The sequence below is a fragment of the Galeopterus variegatus genome, unplaced genomic scaffold, assembly GCF_000696425.1.
Source record: "Galeopterus variegatus unplaced genomic scaffold, G_variegatus-3.0.2 Scaffold6526, whole genome shotgun sequence".
NCBI classification, from domain to species: Eukaryota; Metazoa; Chordata; class Mammalia; order Dermoptera; family Cynocephalidae; genus Galeopterus; species Galeopterus variegatus.
The window spans coordinates 8,477-19,999 of NW_007732637.1; the positions used below are offsets into that span (position 1 = coordinate 8,477).

The window sequence follows — 11,523 nt, forward strand, 5'->3', positions numbered from 1 at the left end:
ATCCTCCCTAATGAGAATGTGATGAAGCATAAGTAAAATGCATCACACTCCATTTGGGGCTAGAGGCAGGGAAGGCAGGGGGGTGGAGCATAAGGGGCACAGGAGGAAGGAAAATGAGGGAAGTGCTTAAAAACACTTACTGACAAATAATGAAAACAAAGAACTTGGCTGGGGTGGGTGCAGCCAAATTAAGTTTTCATATGAGAAACAGAGTAAAGGACTCATTTTAAATGCTTGTAGGTAGACCAAAAGTTGTTTTAAAACACTGGATTGACATAATGATCTTAGAAATATGCATAAAATGCCAGTGTCTCCCTAACCCTTGCCAGTTGTCATACTTTCATTTCCTCCCAAATCAGATTCAAAATGCACATTCAGCAAAATGTAATACATGAGACTATCAACAGACATCTTTAACCACCAGAAAAGCAACTTAACTTCATTCTACAAATACTGTTGGGTCCCAGTGGAAAATCTTTCCTTCATCACTGGCTTGCATTTGGGCTTCACAAAATAAACTTCGCAAGGGGAAATGCTTCTCTAGTACTTGCTGGGATCATTTAGTCACCTCTTTTGACTGCCTCTCATGGTACCCATTATTGCTACTTGAGGAAGACAATGACTAGCGTTTCTCTTTGCATTAAACACACAATAACCCTGACCATCATTAGCTTTTAGGGCTTACTGACTGTGACAACATTCAAACAGTGTGAGCTAAAGGGTTTCAAAAACCTGGAGCACACAAATATTTCTGAAAATTATTCTATCACCTGGCTATCTCATAGGGACTAAAATAAGTTTGAAAATTAAAAGAGAATGAGAAACTAGGTAGGCAATGTGATTCTACGTAATGTGGGCTCCTCCTCTGCAAAGTAAGGCCACATAAACACAAGAGGACACTCAAGTTCATACCCATTTTAGAGGTAAATTCCTTGTGACTCCTTCCACCCTCCCACCCCACACCTGGGGTCATCACCCCAGACCATAAACCTGATCCTTAAAGTAATTAAACCCCACTTCTACTAAAGGGAAAATATTAAGGGAATTGATTTTACACTTTATGCAATAATGCATTATGTATCAGGGAAACGTAGGTGTTAAGATTGATATTAGGATGGAATTGGTCTTTGCCAGAGTAAATAGCGACTTTATAACTGACTCTTGATCACAAAGCATGAGAGAGGTCACAAGACAGAGCATAGCTCATACATAATCCAAAAGCCTTTTCTAGGCTGTAGTTTCAAAATCACCTCACTAAGAAGGCTGAGGAAGCTGGTGTTACAGAAACCAAATTAGCCAGTTTGAGTTTCGTTTCTCTACACTCACGATGTAATGATGAAACACCACAAAAATACTGCCTTCAAAACCACCTGGATTCCCCAGGTTCTTCTAGATTACCTCATGGGAAACAGCAAAGAAGACAAATTTAAAACTATACTAGTTTGGTTTGTTTTTTTGTTTTGTTTGGTTTTTGCTTTTTTACCAGTTCAGACCTCAGGTGTGTACATGTCACAGGCTAAATTGTGTCCCTGCATACTCCCCCAACTTTATAGGTTGAAATCCTAACCCCAGTATCTCAGAATGCTATTGTTTTGGGGGATAAGACCTTTATAGAGGAAATTAAGGTAAAATGAGGTCATTAGGGTGGACCCTAATCCAATCTGACTGGTGTTCTTACAAAAAGAGATCAGGACACAGACACACACAGAGGGAAGATGAGTGAAGTCACAGAGGGAAGACAGCCACAAGCCAAACAGAGAGGCCTCAGAAGAAATCAACCCTGCTGACACCTTGATCTTAGTCTTGTAGCCTCCAGAGTTGTGAGAAGATAAATTTCTGTTGTCTGAGCCACCCAGTCTGTGGCAGCACCAGCAAACTAACACAGTATATTAACTATTTTAGAGTTTAAGTACATATTACTGTGCATACATTAGTAAGTTAGAATTCACCACTTGGGAGTCACTTAAAAACGAAGATAATCTGTCTCTCACTTTTCATGCTTAGTTAATGTCCACATTTTATCAGAGCCATGTCAGAATAACCAAAATAATGGTACCACCAGCCTGTAGGATTGGGCCATCAATTTCCATAATACCTGATCTAATTCAATGGACATCAACATTTACAGTTTGTTACTATATTTCTACTTCACAGAAGTGAAAAATGAGTCCTAAAAAAGGCAAAACAATTTGTTCAAGTTGTGCAACTAGCGAAGAGAAGGTCTAGGATTTTTTTTCAAAGACATTTCTTTTTTATTTTATTTTATTTTATCAATATACAATGTAGTTGATATTCATGTCCCTTTACTGACTCCTCCCTCCCCCCTCTCCCTCCCATCAACATCGTATCTGTTCACTTGTCTTAACATGTTCAAGGAATTGTGATTGTTGTGTCTTCTTCCCCACCCCACCCCCACCCTGAAGGTCTAGGATTTGAACCTAGATCTCTTGAGTCAGAAGTTGCACTAACAATTATAAGACACTGACTCCCCATGCAGGGGGGCAAGACTCAGGGATATATTCTGAGTGAAGGTCTAGGATTTGAACCTAGATCTCTTGAGTCAGAAGTTGCGCTAACAATTATAAGACACTGACTCCCCATGCAGGGGGGCAAGACTCAGGGATATATTCTGAGTTTTTAACGGCTGAGAGAAAGGTTGTACCACTGGTGAAAACAGAAGATCCTGAAGTTTTGTTTTTAGGGGAAAGATAATGAGTTGGGTGTTAGACCTACTAATGCCAATGGAGAGCCCTAACAGAGCTGGGAGAGGCAGGGTGGGGTCCATGGTGGAAAACTAGGGCTCGGGCAGGCGATTGCTTTGACTCAAACTTACTAAACTTTTCATTATTAAGATATTTGGGGCACTATATAATAAAAACTAGTATTTCTGACCCTCCAAAACAAACTTTTAATTCTGTGCTCACTTAAATATGAAAAAATTGTAAACTACACAGAAATAGAAACATATTATTGTCTTTGAAAATAATCATAATAACCTGAATATCAAAGAATGCCATAAAAATCACTTCTTAAGTTCGGAAAAATATATAAAGGCTTAAAAAACCAACAGACAGATAGCTACATTTTAACAATATAATGGATATTAGTAATGCAAATAGCTAGTCATCCCTAACTTGTGGCAAATTGTAAAAGAATAAAACTAATATAATAAGGAAGAAGTAGAAACTTTGTTGCTTGGTTTCATCAGTGGAAAGAAAAGGTTTTTTAGTGAAGATTTGTTGTTAATGGAGCATATATTTTCCACACACTTATTATCATTTTTAAAAAATTAGACTCTTACTACTTGATAAAGGATCTTGAGGTTGGAAAGGCATTCAAGCCAAATCACTGCACCATGTAGATAGAGGTAAGTATTCCTGCTGCAACATGCCCAACAGATGGTCATTCAATAGTCCACATCACTGTTGCTACTAATGGTAGAAAGTTCTTCATATTGAGTTTAAAGCTGCTTGCTTGTGACATCCGTCAGAATTCTACACTTGGAACAGGATAACCAGTCTGAACCAAAATAATTAGCCTGTGTCTCACTAATCTTCTCTTCTGCATACTCTGGATATTATACTAAATAATCCACTGGACTTCCTAGTATGTCATTTTCAGACCCTCCCTGTTGGGCCATTGTTATTTGTGTGCACTCCAGGTTAGCAATCGACCCTTAAAATGTGACAGATAAATTTTAATACAATACTCCAGCTATGCCCTGACCATTATAGTTGTTATTCAATGAATAATAATCAAAAATCTATTAAGTGCAATATGCTAAGCTGGGCTTTGTGGCTATAAAGAAGCATAAAACATGGTGTTTAGAACTCAGATCTTCCAGGCAATGTCTGTAGTATAAGAGCATATTGGGGTTTTGGCAGCCATGTGGTATTTTGGTTTCACAGCAAATTTATAGGGAATTGATTTTTTCATGTCTTATTTTTGTTTTCACAAAAGCTTCTGTCAAAAAGGTTTTCAGAGCTTATATCTAAGGATGGAAGAATTGTTCTTTTGAGGCTGACAATAGGAACTAGCATTGTTTATGTCATTTCATAGCCAGTTGTCCAGTCTGGTGAGATCATTTAGAACATTTCATCTTTTAAAAAAAAGATGACCAGTAAGGGGATCTTAATGCTTGATTTGGTGTTGTCAGCACCACACTCTCCCAAGTGAGCCATGGGCTGGCCCAGAACCTTTCATCTTCAACCCTCAACTTTTTTAATGGTAAATTTTTTAATTTGACCAATGCGGCTTTTACGTTTATGTCCAAATCACTGATAAAAATTTCCCAGGAGTACAAAGAGAACAAGAGCAAAGAATTACAGCAAATCTGGAGAAATTTCCTTTCAAGTTGATCTTCCTTGATTTACATCCTTTTTGTGTGATTGTCTAGCTACCTGAAAAGTCATCTTTTTGTTTGTAGAATCAGCCATCACACATACCTCTGTTTTGTTCAGAAGATTAAGATAGGCTTAATTCAGTACAATACAGTAATAAAGATTGTCAAGGGTTCATTTCTGCTGTTTATAATTATTTCTATGGAAAGAAAAAAAGAAGAACTGTACAGATATCTAACAGATAAGAAAGCCAAAGGAGGAACCAACCAGAAAAACAACAGAAAAAAATGTCTGTAAAGAAACCACAGAGCGTGGATAGTGGGGCACGCCACCACATCATGTGCAAAAGGTCATGAGAATGCAGAAATCTTTATCCCCTTAGAAAACTCCCAAGATTCTAGGAAATGTGCCTCTTCACTTTTCTAGGAATATTGTGAAATAATTTAGGATGTGTGAAAGGATAATACATATAGGATGGAGTAGATACAATGATTCTAGAGATGGAGGTCACCTGCTTAGGTCACAGAAGATGAAGTCTTTGTGGACTTTGACTTGAGATCTGATCATTCTTTTCACACTTTTGAGATTGGTCCTTACTGGTTATCAAAATTAGTTTTCATTTGAAGTCATTACTTTACCTTCTCCTGTGTGGATTTTGGCCCATTGATGACAAGTGGGGGTCTCAGACCAAAGAAGTATACACTTTGTCTGCTATTTTATTGTGATCATACAATCTAGAAAATCTAAGGTAAAAAGAAAAGTGGAGTTTTCTTGCCTGATCTACTCATAGAAAATGTATGTTGGTTCCTATTGATTGCCATCTTCTATTCCAAGTGTTCAACAGCCACCTGTCTAATAAAAAATTATCGGAAAAGAATTTCTCAGATCTATTTTTTTAATATTTTCACATTACCAGCCTCTTTCACCACTCCTGTTCCTTAGTGTGTCTGATAACACATCCAAAAGACGTTTACACCCTGAGAGGTAACTTACTTAATAATCACAGTTAAGATCTCTTAAGGTTCTCTTATTCTCTCTTGGAAAAGAATTTCTCAGATCTATTTTTTTAATATTTTCACATTACCAGCCTCTTTCACCACTCCTGTTCCTTAGTGTCTCTGATAACACATCCAAAAGACGTTTACGCTCTGAGAGGTAACTTACTTAATAATCACAGTTAAGATCTCTTAAGGTTCTCTTATTCTCTCTTCCCAAATCCCAGGCTTGGTGGTAGAGTGGGAAGAGAACAGCTTTTGATTCATACAGCCATATACCAAACTCCTGGCTCTGTCACTTATTAGCTGAGTGACTTTGAGAAAATTACCAACCCTCCCAAGCTTCACTTCCTTTCTCTGTAAATTGGGGATTCCTCTTAATTCACAGGGTTACTATAAGGATAAAATGAAAATACGCAAGCAAACCAAATAAATGGCAGATATTATTATTCTTGCTTTATTAGTGTTATCTTTTCCAGTTGGTACGTCATAGCCTTAGTGGAGAAAATTCCACATTCATTCATTTAATAATTATCAAGTACTTATCATGTACCAAGGTAAGTACTGTATATGCAAGCATGAAAAAGACACAGTCCCTGCCTACAGGGGGCTTAGACAAGTAAATTATAGTGCATATCAAGCAGTATATAGAAGATGCATTGGGAGTATACAAGGAAGGAGCAGCTGGTTAGCTCAGTTGGGTAGAGCATGGTGCTGATAACATCAAGATCCTGGGTTCTATCCCTGTACTGGCCAACTACCAAAAAAAAAGAGAGAGAGAGAGAGAGTAATGAGAGAGAGAAAGTACATAGGGAACTGAGATGAGGAAGGTCAAGGAGACTACCAGAGGAGGTTACTCTTGTGTGTTTCAAGGAAGGCTTGGCCAGGAGAAACAATATGACATGGAGAGAGGGAGAGTGTTCTAAACATAAAGAGCAATTTGTGCAAAAGCACAGAGAGGAATAAAGGCTTGGTGAAAGAACCACAAACGGGTCAATATAGCTGAGTACAAAGACAAGACAGCAGCAAGATATGAAGATGAACTCTGGCAAGGGTCTGATATCAAAACTAAATAAATAAATAAACAGAAACAGCATGGCTGAGTTCATTCTTTGCCCCAAATGCTGCAGAGGACCTGTGCTATGCTCTGAATGTTTGTGTTCCCCCATAATTCATATCTCGAAATCCTAACCCTCAAGGTGATGGTTTTAGGAGGTAGACACTTTTGAGAAGTGATTAGATCAGGAGGGAAGAGCCCTCAAGAAAGAGATTAGTGCCCTTGTAAAAGAGGCCTTAGAGAGCTGCCTTGCCCCCTTCCACCATGTGTGGACACAGGTAGAGGATGCTTTCTCTGAACCAGGAAATGGGCTCTCACTACACACTAAATCTGCCAGCACCTTGACCTTGGACTTCTCAGCCTCTAAAATTATGAAAAACAAATGTTTGTTGTTTATAAGCCACCTGGCTTATGGTATTTTTGTTATAGCAGCCCAAAAGACTATGACAACTTTTAAAGGATTTTCATGGAAATGAGAGGAAGGTGATATGCCTAGTATCACACTTTAGAAATAAGGCTTTGTTACAACATAAAGAGTAGTTTAGAGGGGAGCTAAGACCGGAGGCAGAAAAACCAGTTAGAGGCTTCCGACGTAATCTTGGAGAGAAGTAATGGGAGTCTGAACAAATGCAGTGTTACAACATAAAGAGTAGTTTAGAGGGGAGCTAAGACCGGAGGCAGAAAAACCAGTTAGAGGCTTCCGACGTAATCTTGGAGAGAAGTAATGGGAGTCTGAACAAATGCAGTGCTGAAAGGTTAGAGAAAAGGAAATGTATCTCAGAGATATTAAGAAAGCAAAATTTCAAAACTAAGATGCCAATTAAGGAGTTACAATGAGTGAGAAATAAGAAAGTACCCTGGTTTTTGCCTTAGGTGAGTGGATGGTGCTATTTGTAAAAGAATAGTATACAATAGGAAGAGAGATTGGGAAAGAGATGATAAAATTTATTTTGAACATATTGATTTTTAGATACATCTATTTCATATGTAGAAATCTTGTTCTGGAAGATGGCAGAATAGACAGTCACCAGCATCACTGTCTCCCACAAATCAACCAATTTACAACTATTAAAAAGCAACAACAGCTAAGCTGGGGCTGCTAGAGCCTGGGGGAAGAGGAGAAGAGACAAATGGAGTGCATGAAGGCAGGAGAAGCCACAATGAGAGAAAGAAGGGACCGCTTCCACCATTTTGGGCCCAGCCACTTCAAGGCCAGAGCTGGTGAGCACATGGAACAAGAGCTGGCAAAAGCCACGATCTGTGCCCTTTGGATGAAGTTGCTTGGAGGCAGCAGGGGAGAAGAGGGCCGTGGTGGGCCCCAGGCCAGCAGGACCACTAATAGGGTTCCTGTGGACACAAAGAGGAGCAAGGAGCCACAGACAACTGAAAAAAGGAGCCACTCGGAGGTTGGTGAGTCATGGCCCATCCCACGGGAAGTGTGTGGAGTACAGGCAGTGGGGGAGACAGACCACCTGGGGAACACTGGGGCACAGCATGGACGGCTGATCTGCCCCCTAATCAGCATAGGACCACTCAGTGGAGACCAGTCAGGAATATAAAACTGCAAGGGGTGCAGTTTGCTGAAAAGACTCAGGCCCAAAAGAGAGTTTCCACACAACTCAGGTTGTGTACCAGAACTCACAAGACCCAGAAGTGTTTACAAGGTCAACAATTAAAACCTGAGCTGCACAAAAAGTCCTTCCCAGAGAATCAGCTGCAAAGCAACAATATAGCTCAATCACAGGGATTAAGTGCTGGTTCCACAGGAAGTTCTCTCATTTTAGAAGTGAACAAAGGACAACAAATTAGTACCAGTGCAGAGATTAAGCAGTGAGAACAGCAAACAATCCAACAAAGAACTGAAAGAAAAAACAAAATACCCACAGGTCACAAAGTTTGATATTAACCAGTAAAAGTCAAATACCACCAAAGAACACCTATAAAACCTAGAAGGACAGGAAGCTCCCAAGCCAGGGAGGGGGAAGGGCCATGGACCTCAGCCACGACCCCTTGATGACCACACTAGCCCAGCAATGACCACCAAGCCACTGCAGGAAGCACCCCAAGCTCCCGAGCTGGGACGGTGGAGGTCCGAGGGCTTCAGCCACACCCCTCTGACATTTGCATCCAGCCCAGCAATGATCACTGAGCAACCGCTAGAAGTCCCCTGGTCTTCACTGCCAGAATGAGGGGGGTGCCATGTACCTCAACCATGCCCCCTCCTTCCTCCTCCTCACACCCTATTTCCTTTTTTCTTTCCCTCTCTCCCTCCCCACTAACTGCTCCACAATACCTTAGAAAGTAAAAAAATATATATTAATAAATAAATAAATGTTTTTAGAAAAACAAATCTTGTTTTGTTTGTTTGACTTTGAAATAAAATTAACCTTCATAGAATTCTATGAACAGGATATCTCTATTATTTGGAATTGACCTGATTTACTAATATCAGGAATGAAAGAGAGGGTATCACTACAGACCCCACAGATATAAAAAAGCTAATAAGCAAAAGCTGCAAATAATATACACATATATTTGACAACTTACATTAAATGAACCAATTTTTCAAAAATCAAATACTACTAAAGCCTACCTAAGATGAAATAGATAACCTGAATACTCCTAAAACTATTAAAGAAATTGATTTATCATTTGAAATATCTGAAAAAGCTATCTCCAGGACAGATTGTTTCACTGGTCAACTCTACCAAACATTTAAAGGAGAAATAACAAATAAAGGAAATTGTGTAAAATAAATTAGAAATAACAAATAACAAATAAAATTTATTTTACACAATCTCTTATACATAAGAGAAAATATTTCCCAATTAATTTCACAAGACCAGAATTACCTTGATACCAGAACCAGACATAAACATTATTTTAAAAATTAACACAAAGAATAATTCTGTTTTGTAATGATGAATATGCAAATAATCCTTATCTGATCATCACATTTTGTACACAAATACTGATAGTCCCATCTGTACACCACAAATATGTATAATCAATTATTTCAATAAAAAACATTAACTAAAAAAAAATTTAGTTAGAAAGAAAGAAAACTATAGATCAATATCCCTCGTGAACATAGACACAAACATCCTCAACATATATTGGCAAATAAAATTCATCAATATGTAAAAAGACTAATACACCATGGCCAAGTGGGGTCTATACTAAAAATGCAATTCTGGGTCAATCAAGGTAATCTTTTCAGATTGAGAGTACAAAGAAGAAAAACCACATTATAATATCAATTGATACAGAAAGGCATTTGACAAAATTTAACATCCATTCCCAATAACAGGAATAAAAGCAAACTTCCTAAATCTGACAAAGGGCATCTACAAATCCTTCAGATAACATCTACTTTGTTATAAAAGACTGATTGCTCTCCCCCCTAAGATGAGGAACAAATCAAGGTTACTCTCTCTCCCGACTCCTATTCAACATCATATTAGAAGTCCTAGCCAGTACAATGAAGCAATAAACAGAAATAAAAGGCATACAAGTTAGAAAGAAAGAAAGAAAACTGTCCCTATTTTCAGATTAAAACAAAAAAGTGTCTACAAAATATTGATTGGGATTTCATTGGTCTATTGATCAACTGGGAATAATTTACATCTTTACAGTGTTGAGTCCTCCAATCCATGAAAACAGTATGTCCTCCATTTATTTAGATCTTCTTTGAATTCTTCCATCAGTTTCAGCATGCAGATCCTGTACATATAAATATTGTTAGATTTATACCTAAGCATTTTTACATTTTTAAAGCTGTTGTAAAGGGTATTGTGTTTTTAATTTTGGTTTCCAATTGTTAATTGCTAGCAGATAGAAATCAATTGATTTTTATGTGGTGACCTTGTATCGCCTGACCATGCTAAACTTACTTATTCCTAGAAGTTTTTTTGTTTTTGTTTTCTGGGTAGAAACCTTGGGAATTTCTATATAGACACTTTTCTTTTTTAATCTGCAAATAGGGACAGTTTTCTTTCTTTCTAATCTGTATGCCTTTTATTTCTGTTTATTGCTTCATTGTACTGGCTAGGACTTCCAATATGATGTTGAATAGGAGTAGGGAGAGTGGATATCCTTGATTTGTTCCTCATCTCAGTGGGGAAAACAGTTTGGCAGTTTCTTAAAAAGTTAAACATAGACTTGTCATATGATCCAGCAATCTAGTTCCTAGATATTTGCCCTAGAGAAATAAAAACTTATGTTCACACTGAAGCCTTCACATTAACATTTATAACTGCTCTATTCATACTTACCCCAAACTAGAAATGTCCTTCAATGGGTAAATGGTTAAATAAACTGTGGTTCATTCATGTAATGGAACACCACTTAGCAATGGAAAGGAATAACACACGACTTGAATAAATCTCAAATGCAGTATGCTGGGTGGAACAAAAAAAGTCTCAAGAGATTACGTACTGGTTAAGTGCTTTCCTTTCCTGAGGGAGCTGCCAGGTTGAGAGGAGCCTGGCCTTTTCCTCTTCACACCATGACATGTGCTTATCCACTGATACCAGTGTACTCCAAAAAAGGGGAGTCATCTAGCAAAAATGCCACTTTGCCAGCTGGGTTCAAGGTTCCCATTCAACCAGATATTGTGAACTTTGTTCAGAACAACTTGCACAAAAACAAGGCAGCCTTGTATTGTCCATGAATTAGCAGGTCGTCAAACCAGGGCTGAGTCTTGGGGTACTGACTAACCTGTTGCTCGAATTCTCAAAACTGGAAGTGGAGAGACTCTCTGCTCTAGCCAGGGTGCTTCTGAAATACGTGTCACAGAGGCCACATGTTTGGCACCATTGGCACTGCAGAGTGAATTTAACCCCAAAGCAATATGCCATCTTCTCTGCCCTGGCTGCCTCAGCCTTACCAGTGCTGATAATGTCTAAAGGTCATCATATTGAGGAATTTCCTGAATTTCCTTTGGTGATTGAAGATAAAGTCGAAGGCTACAAGAAGACCAAAGAGGCTGTTTTGCTTCTTAAGAGACTTAAGGCCTGGAATGATCTGAGGAATTTCCTGAATTTCCTTTGGCGATTGAAGATAAAGTCAAAGGCTACAAGAAGACCAAAGAGGCTGTTTTGCTTCTTAAGAGACTTAAGGCCTGGAATGA

At 38.5% G+C, this 11,523-nt stretch overlaps 1 pseudogene; it reads left to right on the forward strand.

Moving 5' to 3' along the window:
- The first annotated feature begins 10,863 nt into the window (after positions 1–10,863).
- LOC103606368 overlaps positions 10,864–11,523 on the forward strand; it is a 2,695-nt pseudogene continuing 2,035 nt past the window's right edge.